We start from the raw sequence: 20454 nt of genomic DNA on the forward strand, positions 1-20454 counted from the left end.
CTAACTCTACCTAGTGTGGCACAACTAACTCAACTACTGTACATCACAAAGCCCATAAACTGACATTGTGTGTGTGTGTGTGTGTGTGTGTGTGTAGTGCAACACAACTCTTAACAGTTAAACATCAAACTATGCCCTGCACAGAAAACAAAATTCACCTTAACAATCAAAGTGCAAGAAAAGCGACAGGACCGCACTTTAAACCACTGCCTATTTCACCTCCCTACCTAGAGCTGGCCAGCTCACACCCATCCCTGGGCGTTCCCACTAATCCTACTTGGGGACTGGAGATGTGGCAGCCACACAGCATGTGCATCTCTTACCCCAATTTCCAATTGGAAGCTACAGGCTATGGAAGTTACACTTCAGGGCCTAGTGCCGCCTGATCACCTGCAGGCCTAAGGCATGATCATTGGCCATGGGCCAATTGCCCAACTTCTATACCCACAGGACTGGCTAATGGGGCCTTGGACCTAAATGCCCATCCTAACTGGGCTACGGGCCTGGAGCCCGGACACGGACTCTGGTCTAATGCCTGGCTAACAGGGCTTTAATGCCCCCACGGACTTGGAGGGCCTGATATAATGCCCCCACGGGCCTGGAAGGCCCGACTATAATGCCATGGGCCAGGAGGGACTGACTATGATGCCCCCACAGGCCAGGAGGGCCCACCTATAATGCCCCCATGGGCTAGGAGGGCCCAGCTATAATGCCCCCACAGGCCAGTATGGCTCGACTATAATGCCATGGGACGGGAGGTCCTGACTATAATGACTACGGGATGAGGGGGCCTGACTTTGTGTCACAGGCCTAATGCCTGATCCCTTGGTGGTCTAGGAAGGGGTAGGTGTCCCAAAGTGGCCTACCTGTTGTTGGGAGAGGCTGCGTGGGGGGGCTTTATTAGCGCTTTTATTTTCCTCCCCACTGGCTTCTCCAGGCACCCTCATTTTCTTCTGCCGCTTACCCGTTCTGGACAGTGTCTGCATCGCTTCTTCTACCTTTCCAAGCAGTGCCAGGCATCTTCTCAGTTGAGCTTGGCATCTTCTGGCCTCATTCTTGGAAACCGGAGCTCTGGTCGTGGGTCTCAATGTCATTTGGAGCCACTTCTGGCTCTGCTGGCATCGTCTGTCTTCAGAAACGCTTCTGCACTCCCTCTCCCCTGACAGACCTTGTTCTTCCGTCTCAGACGTGTGGGGGGGGCAAAGTACAGCAAGGCGGGTGTTGATTGGCTCACCATGGCCATTTCCTATTGGATGCCAATTTGGGAGCTGTGATTGGCTCCCGAATGGTGGGAAGTTGAACCACCATGAGCGGCGTCTCCGATTAGTGGCCAGAATGGCGCCAATTTTAAAACGCTGCTCCATTCGCCAAGCTGATTCCTACCTCTTACAAAACACTACCCACCACCGCAGCCTAGTCAGAGTGGGGATCATACAGATGATCCCTGTGCTGGTTAGAGCTGTGTCCTGTGGAGGATACAGCTCCCTCTCTCAATAACGCTGCTGCTCCGGAGCAGGGAGCAGAGAAGCAGTCCCAGCAAAGGGGCACATCTTTACAGAGTAACCATGGTGACCACGTGGTTGAAAATACTGAAGATTGATCATCTACAATACTGGTAATATGCTCCATTTGGTGCATGAACCATACCCCCTCCTTAATTGAGAAGTGGAAGAGCTTGACCACAGATCTCCAATTTAGAACAATTTGCCACATTTAATATGCACCAGATCAATTTATGAGTGTGTTTGGATATCCCCGGGATCATCTACAGCAATAGCATATAAGTAGAAGTGAGAGGCACAATGACAGCAGAAGAGAGAGTCTTTTATAACTCACACTTACAGGCAAACCACCCCCACCCTGCCTTCAAAAGCTGCTTTGTTTCGATCAGTCACATGCCTTCAGCTGTGCCAGGCTGCAGGGAGAAGTATACTAAAATCAACAAGCAGGTAATACATTTTATCCCCCAAATCAATGGCCTACCTGAATAGCTAAACACCCCTGGTCCCTTTGCAGCATAGAGTTTATGTATATTTTATTATTTATTTATTTATTAACAGTTTCTTATATAGCGCATACATATTCCGCAGCGCTTTACAGAGAATATTTGAACATTCACATCAGTCCCTGCCCCAGTGGAGCTTACAGTCTATATTCCCTACCACATGTACACGCACACACAGTAATCCTAGGGTTAATTTTGTTGGAAGCCAATTAACCTATCTGTATATTTTTGGATTGTGGGAGGAAACCGGAGTACCCGGAGTAAACCCACACAAGCATGGGGAGAATATACAAACTCCGCACAGTTAGAGCCATGTTGGGGATTGAACCCACGACCTCAGCGCTGTGAGGCAGTAATGCTAGCCATTACACCATCCGTGCTGCCTGTATATATACTGTATATAGTTTATAAACAGCAATAATCAGTCTTTCACCTCATAAGGCATTGGCAATATTGGAAAATAAATGATGGAAAATAAACGTCTTTTTTTAAACCTCAACAACTTTATACTATGGAGCCCATAGAAATTTCCCATCAATCTTCGGGATGGTGACACAAGCAACCAGCAAGAAAGAGAACACGGAAATTTCTGAAAATGAATGGGAAATTTGATTTATCTGCCTGGCTCTGCCATAGATTCATACATTTCCAGACATACTACAGCCCAGCAGGCATTTCAAATGTCAAGACAAATCCACAACTAGCTTTATTCACAAAGTCATTGCATTGCATGTGGACATCCATCAAGCTATAATAGACAACTGTGTCCCAGGCATGAGGTCAGTAATCATATTAACCAGTTGATTGCCAGAATATGCTTAGATCTACTCTGAGTAAGTTCACATGGCACTTCAAAGTTTTTAAATACGCTAGATTGCTGATATAAAGGCTGTGCTTTCATCAAGTAGGAAAATGGTTCTATACAGATGTGTACACATACAGTACACGTATGCTCAAATCACGCTAACATGTTCTGTGACTAAGCCATGGCATTTTTTTTTCTAGGAACTAGAGGAAAATTATTCAAATGTTGAGAAAACAGGTAAATTTTGAGTTTGTTTTTGAAGGATTTTAGAATAGAGGTTACTCGAACTATGTGTGGCAGCGAGATCCATAGAATCAGTGCCACAAAGCTAAAACCTTAACCCCCCCCCTCCCCCCCAATGAATTTAGGGAGATTCTAGGGGTTCTGGGATATAGGATCAACCATGTTTAGGTGGACAATCCCATGATCGACCACTAATGGACAAAGGTATCTAGTTAGACATTGATGGGAGATCGACGTTTGCGAAAGATCGGCTGGAACGTGGTCAACAGTAGCAAGGTCGACATGGGTTTTTCTGGTGCCGAATGTGCCGTGGACACTGTATATGTGCACAGTGTCCCCTCGCAATGCTTCGAGGATGGGCTAACACTATGTCCAATTGGATAGTAAAGTATGAACCCAGTGTATCGGCACCCAAAAAAAAACATTAAAAACTTGTGTCAACCTTGCTAATTCACAGGCGTCAATCTGCCATCACTGCCTATCTAGACACTGTAGTCTAGATAGGCACTGAAGTTTAAGAGTCTAACTAGACACCTTTGATCGCTAGTGGTTGATCATGGTATTGTCAAACTAAACATGATCGATCCGCCGTCCAGATACGGATTCTAGGTACTGCAACTAGTCCTTCACCTACAGATCACAGTAACTGAATGGGGCAGTAAGGATCAGATGCTGCTTGAAGTGCCTTGGACCCTTGTTATGTACAGATGCAGTCACTCTCCTTGTTGCTCCGTTGCATTGCAGGTACGATATGTATGCCCTGACACTTCCACATGCCTAAATGCGCATCCATTGCTGTTGCATCTTCGATCATTAGGATATCTTCAGCCAGGGGCGTAGGGAGGGTGGTTCCAGTGGAGCTTGTGCTCCAGGCACCAGAAACACTAGAGGGCGCCTTCTCTCCCCTCACAAGGGAGAAAACGAAGCATAGCAGCAGTGGCCAGCGTTTTTCTCCCTCTGCCCCAGTGAGTAATACTTAGCATTAGCAGCATCAGCATGCCTGGAGGCTGTGCTGTCTGCAAATACTACCTGACTGCCGGCTGTCTGGTACAGGCTCAGGCTGGATGCAGCAAAGGGCTGATGGTGCCATGTTAGTGTGAGGCTCTGTGAGGGGGCGGGGCTTAGCGGGCCACGGGGGTCGGGGCTAAGCATAACCTGTGCAAGTATGAGGGGTTAGGGTGGTCTGCTGCCCACAATGTGCTGAGCACTGCCTGGCTGGGTGCACTGTACAGGCAGCAGCATCCCCACAGTTCCTTTCCACTCCTCCCCTTCCTTTCCATCATTCAGCCTGCAGAGGCTCTGCCCCCAAACACACCGAGGAGCTGATGGTCTGATGCAGCTTAGCAATGCTGCTACCTTGGAAAGAGGAGGGCAGCCAGTGATCAGGAGCATGCAGCTGTACAGCTGTAACCTGCAGCTGCTACTTACAGTAAGAGATTTTTTTTCCCCCCATTTAAAGTCACTCTATCACCCTGCAGCTGTGGCCTACCCCCCCCCCCACCCCACACACACTCCTCCCCCCCCCCCTAACACTCTTCCACCCAATGGCTGTGGTGTCTGTGTGTTGGTATCTATAGCGGGCCATACACTTGTCCGATTTGGCCACTTTTCACCCGATTCCGATGGGTCGGGCTGAGAATCGGGTGAAAAGTGGCTAAATCGCATGTGTTTGACATTTGATTGATACCCAGTCCCAGAGGCGTAACTAGAACTTTGTGGGCCCCATAGCAAAATTTTTGATGGGGCCCCCCTGCCAATGCCCATTACACATTGTACAACACACTTTAATGCCCCTTTCAGAATATTACACAATATGCAACACACCGCAATGACCCTTACACAATATGCGACATACCGCAATGACCCTTACACAATATGTGACACACACCGCAATGACCCTTACACAATATGTGACACACACCGCAATGGCCCTTACACAATATGTGACACACACCGCAATGACCCTTACACAATATGCGACACACCGCAATGACCCTTACACAATATGTGACACACCGCAATGACCCTTACACAATATGTGACACACCGCAATGACCTTTACACAATATCTGACACACACCGCAATGACCCTTACACAATATGCGACATACCGCAATGGCCATTATACAACACACTGTAATACCCTTACACACTGTGAGACACACTGCAAGGCCCCATACACGTAATACCCATAACCAGCTATGCCAATAGTCACAGCCTGATAAACACATAAAAAAAGAAACACATAAACACAGATAAACACATAAAAAGTAAATAAAACATTCTAAACTTATTATTTCAATATAATCAGTAGTGGCCCATCTCACCAGCAGCAGCAGCCAGCAGGACTTCTCCAGCACTTTCACGCTGAGCTGGCAGCGCTGGTGGATAGCCAGTCTGTGAAGCAGGATGCAGGGCAGTCACAGGCAGGCTCCGTGCCCTGCGCATCACTTCTCTCCCTGTCCGGCTTCTACACGGTGACGACGGCGGCGGCACCCGCAAACCCCCCCCCCCTCCTACTCCTCTCACCCTCGCGTGCCTCTTCCGGCTCAGCTCCGAATCCTTCCGCAGCAGTGCAGAGCGCAAATACCGCCCGGCTCCTTCCGCACGCTTCCTCCTATTGCCTTTCTCTACGGAGCTGCACGGCGCGCCGATACCCCCCCGGGGCCCGCCCGGCTTCTTCCCCACCGGCTCCATAATAGAATAATTAAACTACCGTGGGTGCAGGGTACTGCTTGCTGTCCACGGGGCCCCCCAGCCTCCGGGCCCCATAGCAGCTGCACCCCTTGCACCCACGGTAGTTCCGCCACTGCCCAGTCCTGTGCGCAATTGGATAGGAGTCGGATTTACTTGCAGGTCTGACCTCCGACAGCCTTCCGGCAGCGTGGAATTGGATTTCATGCGATATATCGCATATAAAATGACCACATGCAATATATTGCACGCGATCCTAACACCTGGGAAGCTTCCGGATGTCTCAAGAGGATCTGCGACTACTTACAGTATGTGTCACTGCCAATGTTTTAGTTTGTCTATGTCTGTCTGTGTCAGCATCCTTGTGTCAGCGTGCCCACATCTGTCTGTGTGTCAGTCTATCAGCGTATGTGTGTTAACATCTGTCAGTGTGTCAGCATCCATCTGTCAGCAACTCTGTGTCAGTGTATGTCTGAGTGTCAGTGTTTCAGCAGCTGTCTGTGTCAGTGTGTCAGCATATTTGTGTCAGTGTCAGCATTTGTCTGTGTGTCAGCATCAGTGTGTGAGTGTCGGCATGCAGAGGAGTCTAATGGCATAATAGTGGTATGCGGAGGACTTTGATGGCATAATGGTAGCATGTGGAGGCGTCTAATAGCATATTAGTACCCCACTTGAAGGCATAATAGTGGTATGTGGAATAGTCTAATGGCATAATCGTGTCACACGTAAGAGTCTTATGGCATAATAGTGGTCCACATAGTAGTTTTATGGCATAATAGCGGCACATGCAGTGTATGGAGGTGGTCGTAACTGTCAAATGTGCTATAACCAGCACTAACAGCCCCATCCTGCAGCCTAACCCACCCCTTGTAGGTGCCTAAACCTATCCCTGGAGCCTAACTCTAATGTTCCCCTTCTTGCAACCTAACCCTAACCTTCCTCTCCCCTCAGCCTAACCCTAACCTTCCCCTCCCCTCAGCCTAACCCTAACCTTCCCCTCCCCTCAGCCTAACCCTATGCTTTCCCTCTCCTCAGCCTAACCCTAAGCTTTCCCTCTCCTCAGCCTAACCCTAACCTTCCCCTCCCCTCAGCCTAACCCTAAGCTTTCCCTCTCCTCAGCCTAACCCTAAGCTTTCCCTCCTCTCAGCCTAACCCTAAGCTTTCCCTCTCCTCAGCCTAACCCTAACCTTTCCCTCTCCTCAGCCTAATCCTCCCACTAGTAACTAACTCTGAGCTACCCTGCAGACTATACCTAATCCCCTACCCTGCAGCCTAACCACCCTCACCCTGCAGTCTGACCCTAGCCTTCCCCTCCCCGCAGCCTATCATAGTTACCACTGTCTGTATTCCGGCATAGGGTTCCTGATCTATTCGAAGTTCTGGGGTTGTGAGAGCAGTTGGTAAGCCAGCATCTGTATACTGAACACCAGCTTCCTGTAACCACACAGTGATAATATATAATAATCCATGGGGTATAGGTGATTGCATGATGAGCAACTGGATGCCTGGAGCAATGTCCGTACTCTTCCAGTATTTAAGCTTGTGTGTGTGTGTGTGTGTGTGTGTGTGTGTGTGTGTGTATGTATGAATGTATATATGGGGGCGCCGCTGCATGAGCTTGCTCCGGGTGCCATGACTCCACACTACACCTCTGTCTTCAGCCACCAAACACGCATGCACAGCTACAACGCAGCCTCGATGTGGTTGGCTACATCTGTAGGGCCTTGAAAAAGATTTGCATTTTTATAGGGAACCAGTGAATGGAGTAGGGTTAGGGCTGTTTACTTAACAGGCTGGAAGCTGCAGTTTTTACATGGCCATATTAAGAAATGTAGAGGAGCATTTGTTGCCTAGTAGACTCTAGCGGTGTGCTAAGTCAACTGCACAAGTGCAGGTCTACAGGGTGGTGGTCCTATTCCTGGTCATTTCTCTACTGTACATGCACAAAACTACTGTTTATTTCAATTTACACTTGGTCATTGTCTTTTGTTCATTCTTACATGTACTTTATCATTTCGCTCACTGTGTGAGTAAATGGTTGATCATTATATTGCTTGAAATGATTATCTGGCCAGTCCTAGAACACTGTATAGCTAGGAGAGAAATCAGTGACAGTCTAGTCACAACACTGTATCACAGACACATTTTATCAAGTTGTAGTCAGGATTATTGCGTTACCATCCTCCAGTGCCAGAGAGGTTCCGGAGTATTCATAAATAGCGGTTACTGAAAACTGCAGGAATAGTACAAATGAAGGTATGTTTAAGAATACATACTTACTTGAGAATGCAGATTAAATTGGTGCGGATACACTTGACAATACGGAAAGGGTGGATGATGATGCACAGAGACTCGGTGATTCATTAACACAGAGATTTCAGAATATGCACAGAAATGGATGCAAATACTTGCAGATTAATCAGATTGGTCCCAGTCGCAGAGCAGATTAATATGCCAGATAATTTAATAACAAACAAGAATATAAATCTGGTGAACATGCAGGAGTTATTCCTGTATCCAGCAGGCATACATCCGAAGGATCTCAAAGCAAGCACATTGCAGGACACCTTGGTGAATGGCAGAAACATTAATGACCCAGCAATGAATGCTGGGACCAGGCAGACTTATATAACCAGGTCTCAGGTGTCATCTGTGCTGATAATGGAGTCATAAATGACCTCACACCTGGGCTCAGAAGAGCAGCATCTCAGGCAAGGACCAGTACCGTAGCTCACATATAGGGTGAAATTTACTAAGATGTGAAATACACTTCACAGGTCATGTTGCTATGGGCAACCAATCAGAAGCTACTTCTTATTTATTTACCACCCTCTAGAAGATAGTAGACAGGATGTGATTGGTTTCCCATAGCAACATGACCTGTGAAGTGTATTTCACATCTTAGTAAATTTCACCCATACACTCTACTCTAGTCATGGGGAATGGATACTGCCAGGTGATAGGAGAGGACATTTTACAAGTACACAGGACTGTTCTGCACCCCAATAGTTGCTTCTTCAGGGGACTTATTGTCAATGATAATAGGTGTTCTGGGTATCAGGAAATGCTGACGATACAGAAGGATGCCAACGAGAGGTTTAATTATTCACAGAGGGCAAAGAAAGACTTGTGAATGGGATCATACAGACAGTGGAGCATTTACAATGGGTGCACATGGGCGACACAGCACACACTGCACCCATTTTTTAAATATTTGCCCCTCCAGAGTCCCACTGTGAAGGCAGCAGTGCCGCCAAAATTGCCAGAAAAATATCATTTGCCCCATTTTTCCTGGAGTCTAATCCCTCTAGTGCTCAGACTCTATTGGGCTACGTGGCACTGCTGCAGGCACAGAGGAGGCTGCACCAGGGCCTCCTCCTCTCTTATTGCTCCCATAGTAAGAAAAATGGAGATAGTGGTGATCCCAAAGTATTGCCTCACAGAGCTCCTTCGTCTGGAGAAGAGGGCATCAAACTCCATGTTATGCCCAATGCTGTCTTCAGGATATGTTTATAAGAACAAGGGGTCCAACAGAAGTACAAAAGATGCTAGCATTGTGCCAGAGTATTCTGTGCCATACCCAGGTTTGAGTTTGTCAATTTAATGATGAACTGTAATCCCCCTCTCTCCCCGAAACAGGCGCCCCGCAGTGTCATATACCAGGTGGTGACAGACAGCAGAAGGACCCAGGTGGTACAGCAGGCAGGAGCTGGGTGTTACGGCAGACAGGAGCCAAGTGGTCCTTCTGGCAGGAGGTGATGTGGCGGATGGGAACAGAGCAGCAGGCAGGCTGTGCAGCCTGACCGCTGACATCTTGTCACGCTGGGCATTGCCGCAGAGCCACACTGCCAGTGTCAGGAACAGCCGGACATTGTCTGAGCAGGTTCTCGATGCTGCCTGGCATCAGATTTCCCATTCCCCAGGATTGGACACCCTACTTATTATGGTGATTATGGTGCCAGTCATGTTCCCAGTGACTAATCTCTACTGTGCTTGTGCAAATCTCTGAAAAATGGCTGCCTTATCATTTTCTTGGTGATTTCTGCTTAACCCCTTCCCGACATTTGACGTACATTTACGTCATGGTCGGGATGTACTTCCCGACACATGACGTAAATGTACGTCATGACTTCAAAGTGTCACCGCGTCTAGGGACGCGGTGACAGAGGGACGATGTCTGCTGTCCCTGACAGCAGACATCTTCCCTCATTGCCCAGGGGGGGCAGCGATGCCCCCCGCCATGGGCGATCGCTGCGATTGGCTGTTCAAACGTGAACAGCCAAAAGCAGCGTTTACTGTGTTATGTGTAAAATTTAGACTCTGCTGCCCCCTAGCGTCCAAAAAAAATAAAAGAAAGTTGAAATAATGATGTAATAATAAAGTTTAGATATGGTCTTTGTTAGTTATTAACTATTTTGAGTGGTATGATTATTTGTCTCACAAGCAGAAAATGTAACATTTTGCAAATTGCAAAATGTTCATTTTTTTTAACGACATTTTGGTATTTTTCACAAAAAAAAAAAAAACTGTATCGACCAAAATTTATCACTAACTTAAAGTACAATGTGTCACGGGAAAACAATCTCAAAATCACTGGGATAAGTAAAAGCAAAAAAAAGTTATCCCCACTTAAGTGATACCTGTCAGATTTGAAAAAAAGGCCTCTGTCAGGAAGGCAAAAACATGCTGCGTCGGTAAGGGGTTAAGCACCATCACGGGACTGTGAAGAGGTAAGTAATCAAACATGGGTGCAGGATGTTCAGTGAGAGACCCATGGACCCAGGTCCCTTTGCTCAAAAAATATCCTGCACCCATTATAATAACAGGCATTGTCCTGCGGTGGGGGAGGGGCTGTTGGGAGTCTCCCTTTTTTCCCACTGCTCTGCTATTCCCTCTGGGGCTGGGGGTGGCCCCCTCAGCGGCGAAAATGGGGTTGTGGCCTCAAAGGAGTTACATGATTTGTAGGTCAAGCCCCTGGCCGCTTGACCACGCCCCCAAATTTTGGGGATAAGTCCCGCCAGCAAGCTTCCAAATGGGAGGTATGCAACATAAATCTATTATGGGCCAGTACTGTGTTTGAAAAATGACAGTTGGGGGCTGAGTGGCTGGTTGTTTATCAGTCTCCACTTTATCACGTGGAAAAGAAAAGGGAATAGACTGCGCTGGTATCCAATATTTAGCAAATTTAATACTTAGACATTTCAAGTACCACTAAAATGTTTTTTTAATCTTAAAATTTAAAATTATAAACAATATAAACTTCACAGTAATATAGGTCAGAATTCGGCCATTGAAAAAAAAAATAAGGGGAGGGGAATTTTTTTTTTTGAGTATTGTGACTGAGCTGATGAAAATTATAAGTCCATACGGTACCGTATTTTGGTGAAACAGCTGGATTTTTCGAGCTCTAGTTGTGCAGATCTGGTGTCCTTATTCTTGCTTATCCTCACTGGTATTGTCGTGTCTGGGACATAAGCAATATAGCCCCGCTGGCAGTTCCGTGTTGAGGATCCAAGTTCCTCCTAAGTTTATCTGCCAGGAGAATACAGTATTAGGGGTTGCCTCTGGGTGATGGTATCGGCCCAGGATGGTGTCCACAATGATTTAAATCTTCAGAGGTTCAAGATAGGAGCACTCTGCTGTGTTTCAGGACTTTCTTTAGGTTCAGTCAGTCAGTTAAACCACCAACGCATTTCACTCCACTAGGGAGCTTTTTCAAGGTGTACTGGGTCTCAGACCTTGGTGAGTTTATATACTTAACACGTATTTGAGATTCCCGCTCTCCCGTGTTTTCCCGCGCTCGTACTCGACAGTCAATGGCCGAATTCTGACCTATATTACTGTGAAGTTTATCCAGCTGTTTCACCAAAATACGGTACCGTATGGACTTATAATTTTCATCAGCTCAGTCACAATACTCAAAAAAAAAATTCCTCTCCCCTTATTTTTAAGGTTTTTTCAATGGCCGAATTCTGACCTATATTACTGTGAAGTTTATATTGTTTATCATTTTAAATTTTAAGATTAAAAAACATTTTAGTGTTACTTGAAATGTATAAGTATTAAATTAGCTAAATATTGGATACCAGCGCAGCCTATTCCCTTTTCTTTTCCACATTTATTTTGGGGATTGACACCCCCCACCATTGTACTGCAGCTTGACAAAGCCACACCTCTGCGCCTCCTACAGGTAACGCAATTACCCACACCTCCACTTTATCACCTTTGGAAGCTTAGTACATCTCGCCCACTGTATCCTGTATATGAGTATGGCAGCAAAAATACAGGGAAATACAGCAGAAGGGTGGTGAAAAGTTTGCCGAGAGCACTGTTAATAACAGAAAAAAAAATCATATATGGCACAGCAATCATAAAGAAACCGAAATATCTGGAATGTCCTATTTTCTAAGGGATCATTATCATTCGCTTAACCCTCCTAGACACATCTATCACTGCTTTGCCCTCTCTCCACCGACGTAATGTATGGCAGTATTGAGCGCTCTCTGTTCCCATCCCGCTGTACATTACAACAAGCATCCTCACAGCGCCAGCCTGGCCAGTCACCCACTTGTGATTTAAAGCCCGCATTTCCAATGGAAGCACAGCAATATATGTGTAGGGCTTAGTTTCGGCCTCCAAGGGATCAATAAGGTTCTGATATATTTTCCTGCATCCCCTGAAAGCATTGCTTTACTATTTGCATGTAACTCAAACATCCCAGCTGGTTTCACCTTCCCCAAGGCTTAGAAAATAATGCTTCTGTTCACATCTATAAAATTGCTTCAGCTGTACAGGGAGAAGCAAGAAATATTGGCTTAGTCATATCTTTTATCATTATAGCTATGACAAGCAGCCTTCTATGTGATGCATTAGCGGCAACAAACACAGTCAATGTCTATTCAGCTGTGATTAACGCTTACAAACCCAGTTGTACTGCTTAAGGCTTTGTATTACATCTGACCACCTCACTTCTTTATCCTTATTTACCAGTCAGTAAAGAGCTACAGTATTGAGTATGTGCTATGCGGAGGCTTCAAGACTCCTAAATAATTTAGTTACTGGGTGCAAACCAAATTTGTAATCAACTTTTAGCTTAGAGTTTTAAAACGCAGACAAATGACCATCGCCACCAAGGTCTTACGTGGAGGAATGAAGCTTAAAAGTGAACCTTGAATGAGAATAGTCGTCAATGATGAACATTTCACAGTTTGTTGTCAGACATTTTTAAATTTGAAATGGAATAAAATAGTTTTATTTGTGTCAGTATATAAAGTATAAAAACTTTAAGGAGCATATTTATCATTGGTGGCAGAAAGGCCTTAAATGTTATAATTTCATATTGCTGCATATCAACAGGGATGGATTTCCACAAGGCAACCTAGGCCACCGCCTAGGGCCCATTGAATTTCAAGGGGCCTTTGGACGGGGCCAACAAAATCCAGACCTGGCCCCCACAGGGCTTCATTCAGAGGAGTGGCGAATGTCTTTATTTGGCAGACCAGTCCGCTGTCTGCACTGAGCATTGGAGCATAGAGGGCCTGTCAGCTCATACCAGCCCCAGCCAGCTGCAGCTGCACTGAGCATCAGTATGGAAAGTACCAGCCGGCACCACCCAGCCATCCACAGCATGCTCCAGCCCGAGCACAGAAGCAGCTATCAATGAGACATTGCTGCCACGAAGCAGACAGTAAGGAGCATAGACTGGGATAGACAGTGTGGAATTGGATCCTAGTGCACACAGACTTACAGTGCAACCGGCCGGTCCAGGCATATGCGCCAATTTTGAGTGCTTGTGGGCCCAAAAATGATGAGCATCCATGGTTGGAGCTCACTCTCTCTGCCTACTTGTGCCGTTGAGTCTGAACTAGCGTTAGAAGAACATTGCGCCATGATCCCTGTTGCTGGATGACCCGTTCCATGTCATATTAGCCCCATCCCCTCCATGAAGAGCCGTGTATCTCAGCATTTAAACTGCAGAGCGGAGGAGATGCAGTGGTCATGGGGCATGTAGGAGGCTTGCCCACCTTTCCGGGGGGCCAAGAGGGGAATACCATTTTTTAGAAGCTTCCTGGTCATTCCAGAAGCATAGGCAAGTATGGGCTGCGGTGGTGACATTGGTTACATGTTATAGGCATTAAAATGGGCTTCCTTTGAAACAGCAACGGAAATTTTTAAAGACGAATGGGAGAAGATTTTGGACGATTGTTCGTTTAAACTGATTAACCTCATTATAGAGGAAAGAAAGAGAGATTTGGCCTATCTAAATGAGGAGATAGACAAATACCGTGAATTGACAGAGCCCTTCAAAGATCAAAAGGAATATAAAGAGTTTGAAGAAAGAATAGAAAACAATCTGAAAAAAAAACAGGAAAATAAAGAAATTTACCAGAGAGAACAAAGAAGAAGAACTACGGGAAGCAGAAGCAGAAAATGAAACAGAAGATGAAGAGGACCAGATACTAGCTACTAAGGCAACAGAACGGACCCCACAAAAAAGACATAGAGAAACCAGAAACAGGGAGTCAGATAGACAAGAAAGGAGATGGGACAACGAGAGAACAAGGAGATACAGAAGACCCTCTACCCATTACCGAAGAGATCACAGAGATAATGACTGGAACATAAGAGAGAACTATAGAGAAAAGAGGAATATAAATAGAAGGGATTGGAGAGATCCAGCTCCCTACTATCAAAGAAGCCAGCAAAGGGAATACCGGAATAACGATAGAGACAGATATCCCCAGTTCCGGAAGGGAGAATACCGAAGACACTATACACCTGTATACCAAAGAGAGAGAAAACTAGAATCAAATAGAGAAGAACAGGCTGCCTTGGTGACTACAAATAGATATTCCCCCCTCTCCAGAAATTAGAACAGAATTCATTTTTTAGGGGTAAGAAACCACAACAGAAGCCAGAACAAGTAGTTGGAAACAACAAACAGACACACAGGGGAACCAGAGGAGGTAAGAGACCTAGGAGGAAACCAAAAAATAAAAGAAAGAAACGAAAGAATAAGAATAAAAAGAGACCAACAGAAAAACCCACCTCCCTGACAGAAGAATGCGGACCTCCCGAGAGGGTGAAAATCTTTAACATCAGTTCGCATACTCTAACTACAACAGAAATTGGCGTACTACCAAAGGGCTTAAAATACGCCCCAACATCCAGTATAGATAAATTTCAAACGTTTGTGGACATTCACAAGTTTACCCGGAAGCTCTGCCTTAAGAAATTCTTTCTAATGAAAGGAGAAGAAATACAGGATACGGTACAAGATCCAGAAGAGATGGACAAAAGAAGATTTAAACCAAAATCAATTTTTTTCCCTACTCACATTAAGGGTAATCATATCGAGACGTTTTGTAGTATGGTCCAGGACGAAATAAGGAAGATTCCACAAAAAGGATCAACTTATAATTTAACCTTAAAAGAGAGAAGGGCGTTGAAGGAGCTGCAGTCAAACGAGGCGATCATAGTGAAACCTGCGGATAAAGGAGGGGGGGATTGTTATTATGGACAAACTTTGGTATATAACAGAAACCTTAAAACAACTGGAGGACGGAGTAACATACAGAAGATCGAGGACAAATCCCATGGACAACTGTCAGAAGAAACTTACGGGATTGCTACAAAAATTTAAAGATAGAAAAATCCTAGATGAAAAAACATCCCAATACATCTACAATGAAGAACCCACCATCTGTCACACTCAGCCGCGGCGGTGCGCGGCGGGCTTACTACTCACCCGTTCGCGCCCGCCGTCGGCTAGCGTGTAGTGGTCTCCAGTTCAGCGGCAGCAGGCAGCGGCAGTCTGGTGGGCAGCAGGCAGCGTGGGACGCCGGCAAGTGTAGCGGCATGTGCTGTAAGGGCGCCGGGAGGCCGGCGCCGCCATCTTGGTTAAGGGCAAATAGCAGATTGGTCCTTGTCTGAGGTTTCCGCCCATACTGACCTGACAGCCAATGGCAGCCGCCCTCTAGGGATATAGGGGATCTGCCTAGGCCTGTTCAGTGTCAGTACAAAGAGTCTCCAGAGGCGTTCACAGCTCCCAGCTGACTCCGGCTCTCTGACTCACCTCTCCTGACTTGGTGCCTTGCTTCAGTGCTCTGTGTTGGACTCGATTCAGCTTAACCCCATCGCTGCCAGTTCTCTCCACAGTCTGGTCTCTGCCTGCATCCCTGAGCTTCCTGGCCTAAGCCCTTCAAGCCGTCTGCTTCCAAGCAACTTCCCATTCTTCTGTCATTATCCAGCTTCTTTCAGTCTTCAAGGATCCCTCATTACCATCTAGTACATTCTCTTTCCGGATTTCTTCATTTCTCAAGACCCCAGCCTGCTGTCCGCAGTATGTGAACTGTTATTGTTTCAATGAACTTTTTCTTCTTTCAAAGTGCCGTGCTGGCTCAAGTCTTATTACCACTAACTGCCACTTTAAGAAAGTATTCAAGTGTGTATTATTTCATTTATGAATTCTATTATTAAACCTGCACGATTTAATCCTTCCTCCTCTGGTCCGTCTCCGGTTGCTACACACCACACGACTTCATCCAGCCCTTCAGTTGTGACAGTTTGTACTGACCCGATGGAGTCGGGTGAAGAACAGGCTTCCATGGCGGACGCACTTCACAGCATCATGGCTCGTCTGGAGCAAGTGGAGGCTACCCAACGTCAAGTGGCTCAATTCCTTCAGGTCTTGGCTCCGCCCCAGACGGCTCCCTCAGTTTCTGTGGCTTCAGCTCCAGAGGTTCCAGTCCCTGTTTCTACACCTGGACCAATAGTTCCTCATCACATGCAATTACCAACCCCCAGCAAATATGATGGTTCTCCGAAAGGATGCCGTGGGTTTCTGAACCAATGCGATGTGCATTTCACCTTACAGTCTTCTCACTTTCCTACTTCCAAGGCAAAGGTGGCTTATATTGTGTCTCTCCTGGCAGGGTCGGCTTTGGACTGGGTGTCCCCTCTCTGGGAACGTGCTGATCCCCTGCTCAATGACTATGAAGCTTTTATTACCTCTTTCCGTCGCATCTTCGACGAACCTGGCAGAGTGTCGTCTGCCGCTACTGAGATCCTGAGGATTCGCCAGGGTAGTCGTTCAGTGGGACAATATGCTGTGCAGTTCCAGACTCTGGCTTCAGAATTAAAGTGGAACGAAGAGGCTCTCATCTCCGCCTTCTGGAATGGGCTGGCAGGTCGTATCAAGGACGAATTAACTACCCATGACTCTCCTGCTACTTTGGCTGAACTCATCTCCTTGTGCAACAAAGTAGATCTACGGATGCAGGAGCGTCAACTAGAGAGAAATCGCTCCGATCGTCTCCGCCCTCGTCTCACCACCAACGCTGTTCCTGTTCCTAGATCTGGGCCTTCCACAACCACACCACCAGACGAACCCATGCAGATCAACCGCTCTCGGCTTTCCGTGGAGGAAAAGTCCCGTAGACGTCGTGAGAATCTATGCATGTACTGCGGTTCTTCCGCTCATCTGTTGGCTTCCTGTCCACTGCGTCCGGGAAACGACCGCTCCTAACCTCCCCGAGGGAGGTCAGGTTAGGAGTCCTGCTTTCATCTCCCTCTTCAACTGTGCCCACCATTCCTGTTACCCTTGTGTGCCCTCAGGGAAAAATCAAGATCCAGGCTCTACTAGATTCCGGAGCAGCCGGGAACTTCCTTTCTTCTTCTTTCGTCCAGCAACATTCCTTGACCGTGCAACCTTTGGCCCATCCGTTGGCCCTCACTGCAGTAGATGGGAGTCGCATCAGCAGTGGGCAAATCACCCTTCAAACCGATCCAGTGACAGTTCTCATCGGTGCCTTACATCAAGAGACTCTTGAATTTTTTGTCCTTCCTCAATCCTCACACCAGGTAGTCCTGGGCCTACCATGGCTTACTAAGCACAACCCTCACATTGATTGGACCAGTATGGAGATCACAGCCTGGGGTACGAACTGCCTAACTACTTGCATGCCTCGTGTCATTCCACTCCATCAAACTAATCCTCAAGAAGTAGGAGGTCCCAGTCTTTTGTCTTCATCAGCTCCACCCTTGTCGTTACCCACACCATATCTTTCTTTTTCTGACGTCTTCAGCAAGGGAGGTGCCGATACCCTGCCGCCTCATCGTTCCTGGGACTGTCCGATAGAGTTGATACCTGGGAAGTTCCCACCGCGGGGCCGCATCTACCCCTTGTCTCTGCCGGAGACCAAAGTCATGTCTGACTACATTCGAGAAAACTTGGATAAGGGGTTCATTCGCCCGTCCACTTCGCCAGCCGGAGCGGGGTTTTTCTTTGTGAAAAAAAAAGATGGAACCCTCCGGCCGTGTATCGATTACAGGGGCCTGAACGATATCACGATCAAGAACCGCTATCCTTTACCTCTTATCACCGAATTATTCGACAAAATCCGAGGGGCTTCCATCTTTACTAAACTGGATTTAAGAGGGGCGTATAACTTGATCCGTATCCGATCTGGAGATGAGTGGAAGACGGCTTTCAACACCCGAGATGGCCACTACGAATACCTGGTGATGCCATTTGGTCTTTGCAACGCTCCAGCCGTCTTCCAACAATTTGTAAATGACATATTTCGAGATTTACTATATCATTCCATCGTGGTGTATCTCGATGACATCCTCATCTTCTCGTCTAACCTCCATCTCCATCGGCAAACAGTAGCTGAGGTCTTGCGGCGCCTTCGCCAAAATAAATTATTCTGCAAGCTAGACAAGTGCGTCTTTGAGGTCACTTCCATTCCATTCCTTGGCCACATCCTCTCCAGCACTGGGATAGAGATGGATCCAGAAAAAGTAAGAGCCATCTTAGACTGGACAGCGCCCACAACGCTCAAAGGCATCCAGAGGTTCCTGGGCTTTTCAAATTACTATCGTCGTTTCATCCGGAACTTCTCCACCCTTGCTGCACCTCTTACAGCTCTAACCCGCAAGGGTTCTGATCCGAGTCAGTGGTCACCTGAGGCCTCCCAAGCCTTCCAACAACTAAAGGATGCTTTTGTCTCCGCCCCAATCCTTCTTCAGCCAAACCTCGACAAACCCTTTATTCTTGAGGTGGACGCATCCTCAGAGGGGGTGGGGGCAATCTTGTCGCAGAGAGGGGAGGACCAGGTGCTTCATCCCTGTGCCTTCTTCTCCAAGAAGTTTCTTCCAGCAGAAAAGAATTACCCCATTGGAGAGCAGGAGTTACTGGCAGTCAAATCTGCGTTGGAGGAGTGGCGGTACCTCCTGGAGGGGGCACGACATAAAATTACTGTGTACTCCGACCATAAGAATCTCTCATTCCTCAAGCACGCCCAATGTCTTACAGCTCGTCAAGCCCGCTGGGCCATGTTCTTCGAACGCTTCGATTTCCAAATCAGATTCAGACCCGGGACGATGAATGCCAAGGCCGATGCTCTTTCACGCTCTTTTGAAACTTCAGCTGATCTTGACACTCCTCCTCGACCCATCCTCGATCCTCTGGTCTTTGCTCAAGTAACAGTCCAGCCTTCACCTCCACCAGGCAAGACCTTCGTTCCCCTCAGTCTCCGAAAGAGAGTGCTGTCCTGGGCACACGCTTCCCGTTTCGCAGGGCATACCGGGGCACAGAAGACCTTAATGTTCCTGTTGCGTTCATACTGGTGGCCTACCATTCGTCGCGATGTAACCACCTTTGTCGCCTCCTGTGTAAAGTGCGCTCAGCATAAGTCCTCCAGAACGTCTCCTGTCGGTCCTCTTCTACCTCTAGCCATACCAACAGAACCATGGTCCCACCTGTCTATGGACTTTATCTGCGAACTTCCTCCCTCCAAAGGGCATACAGTAATTTGGGTGGTGGTTGACCGGTTTTCAAAGATGGTGCACTTCTTCCCATTGAAAGGTCTTCCATCTGCTCCAGTGTTGGCTCAGCTCTTCATTTCCACCATCTTCAAACTCCATGGGTTGCCCAAAGAAATTATATCTGACCGTGGCGTGCAGTTCGTCGCAAAGTTTTGGAGGTCCCTATGTTCCGCTGTACAAGTCAAGCTCAAGTTCTCCACTGCTTTCCACCCACAAACCAACGGGCAGACAGAACGTGTCAACCAGGACTTGGAAGCCTTCATTCGTTTATTCATCTCTTCCTCTCAAGACGACTGGGTAGACCTTCTGCCTTGGGCGGAGTTTGCGCACAACAATTCCTATCATTCATCCTCCGGCACCACTCCCTTTTTTACTGTCTTTGGCAAACATCCCCGATCTCCAGAGTTTTCAGATCTATCATTGCCCGATGTCCCTGCAGCTGCTTCTTCCCTACAACGGTTTGCAAAGATCTGGTCAGACGTCCATACCGCTCTCCTCAAAGCATCCGCTCGATATAAAAGGATGGCAGACAGGAAAAGAAGAGCGGCTCCTAAGTTGAAGGTTGGAGATCGAGTATGGCTGTCTACCCGCCATATACGCCTTCGGTTACCATCCATGAAGCTGGCTCCTCGGTTCATCGGGCCGTACCCAATCACTCAGGTAATTAATCCGGTGGCCTACAGACTACAGCTCCCTTCTTCCTTAAAGATATCAAACTCTTTTCACGTGTCTCTTTTGAAACCTTTACGACTGAACTTATATCAGAAAAAGGTGCCTAAACCGCCCAAGATTGGCTCAGAGAGAGAGACAGAGTTCGAGGTGAAGCGCATTATCGACTCACGTTGCCGCAATACCCATCTTCAGTATCTGGTAGAGT

This window comes from Crinia signifera, chromosome 3 (genome assembly GCF_055691185.1).
Source record: "Crinia signifera chromosome 3, ASM5569118v1, whole genome shotgun sequence".
Taxonomy (NCBI): domain Eukaryota; kingdom Metazoa; phylum Chordata; class Amphibia; order Anura; family Myobatrachidae; genus Crinia; species Crinia signifera.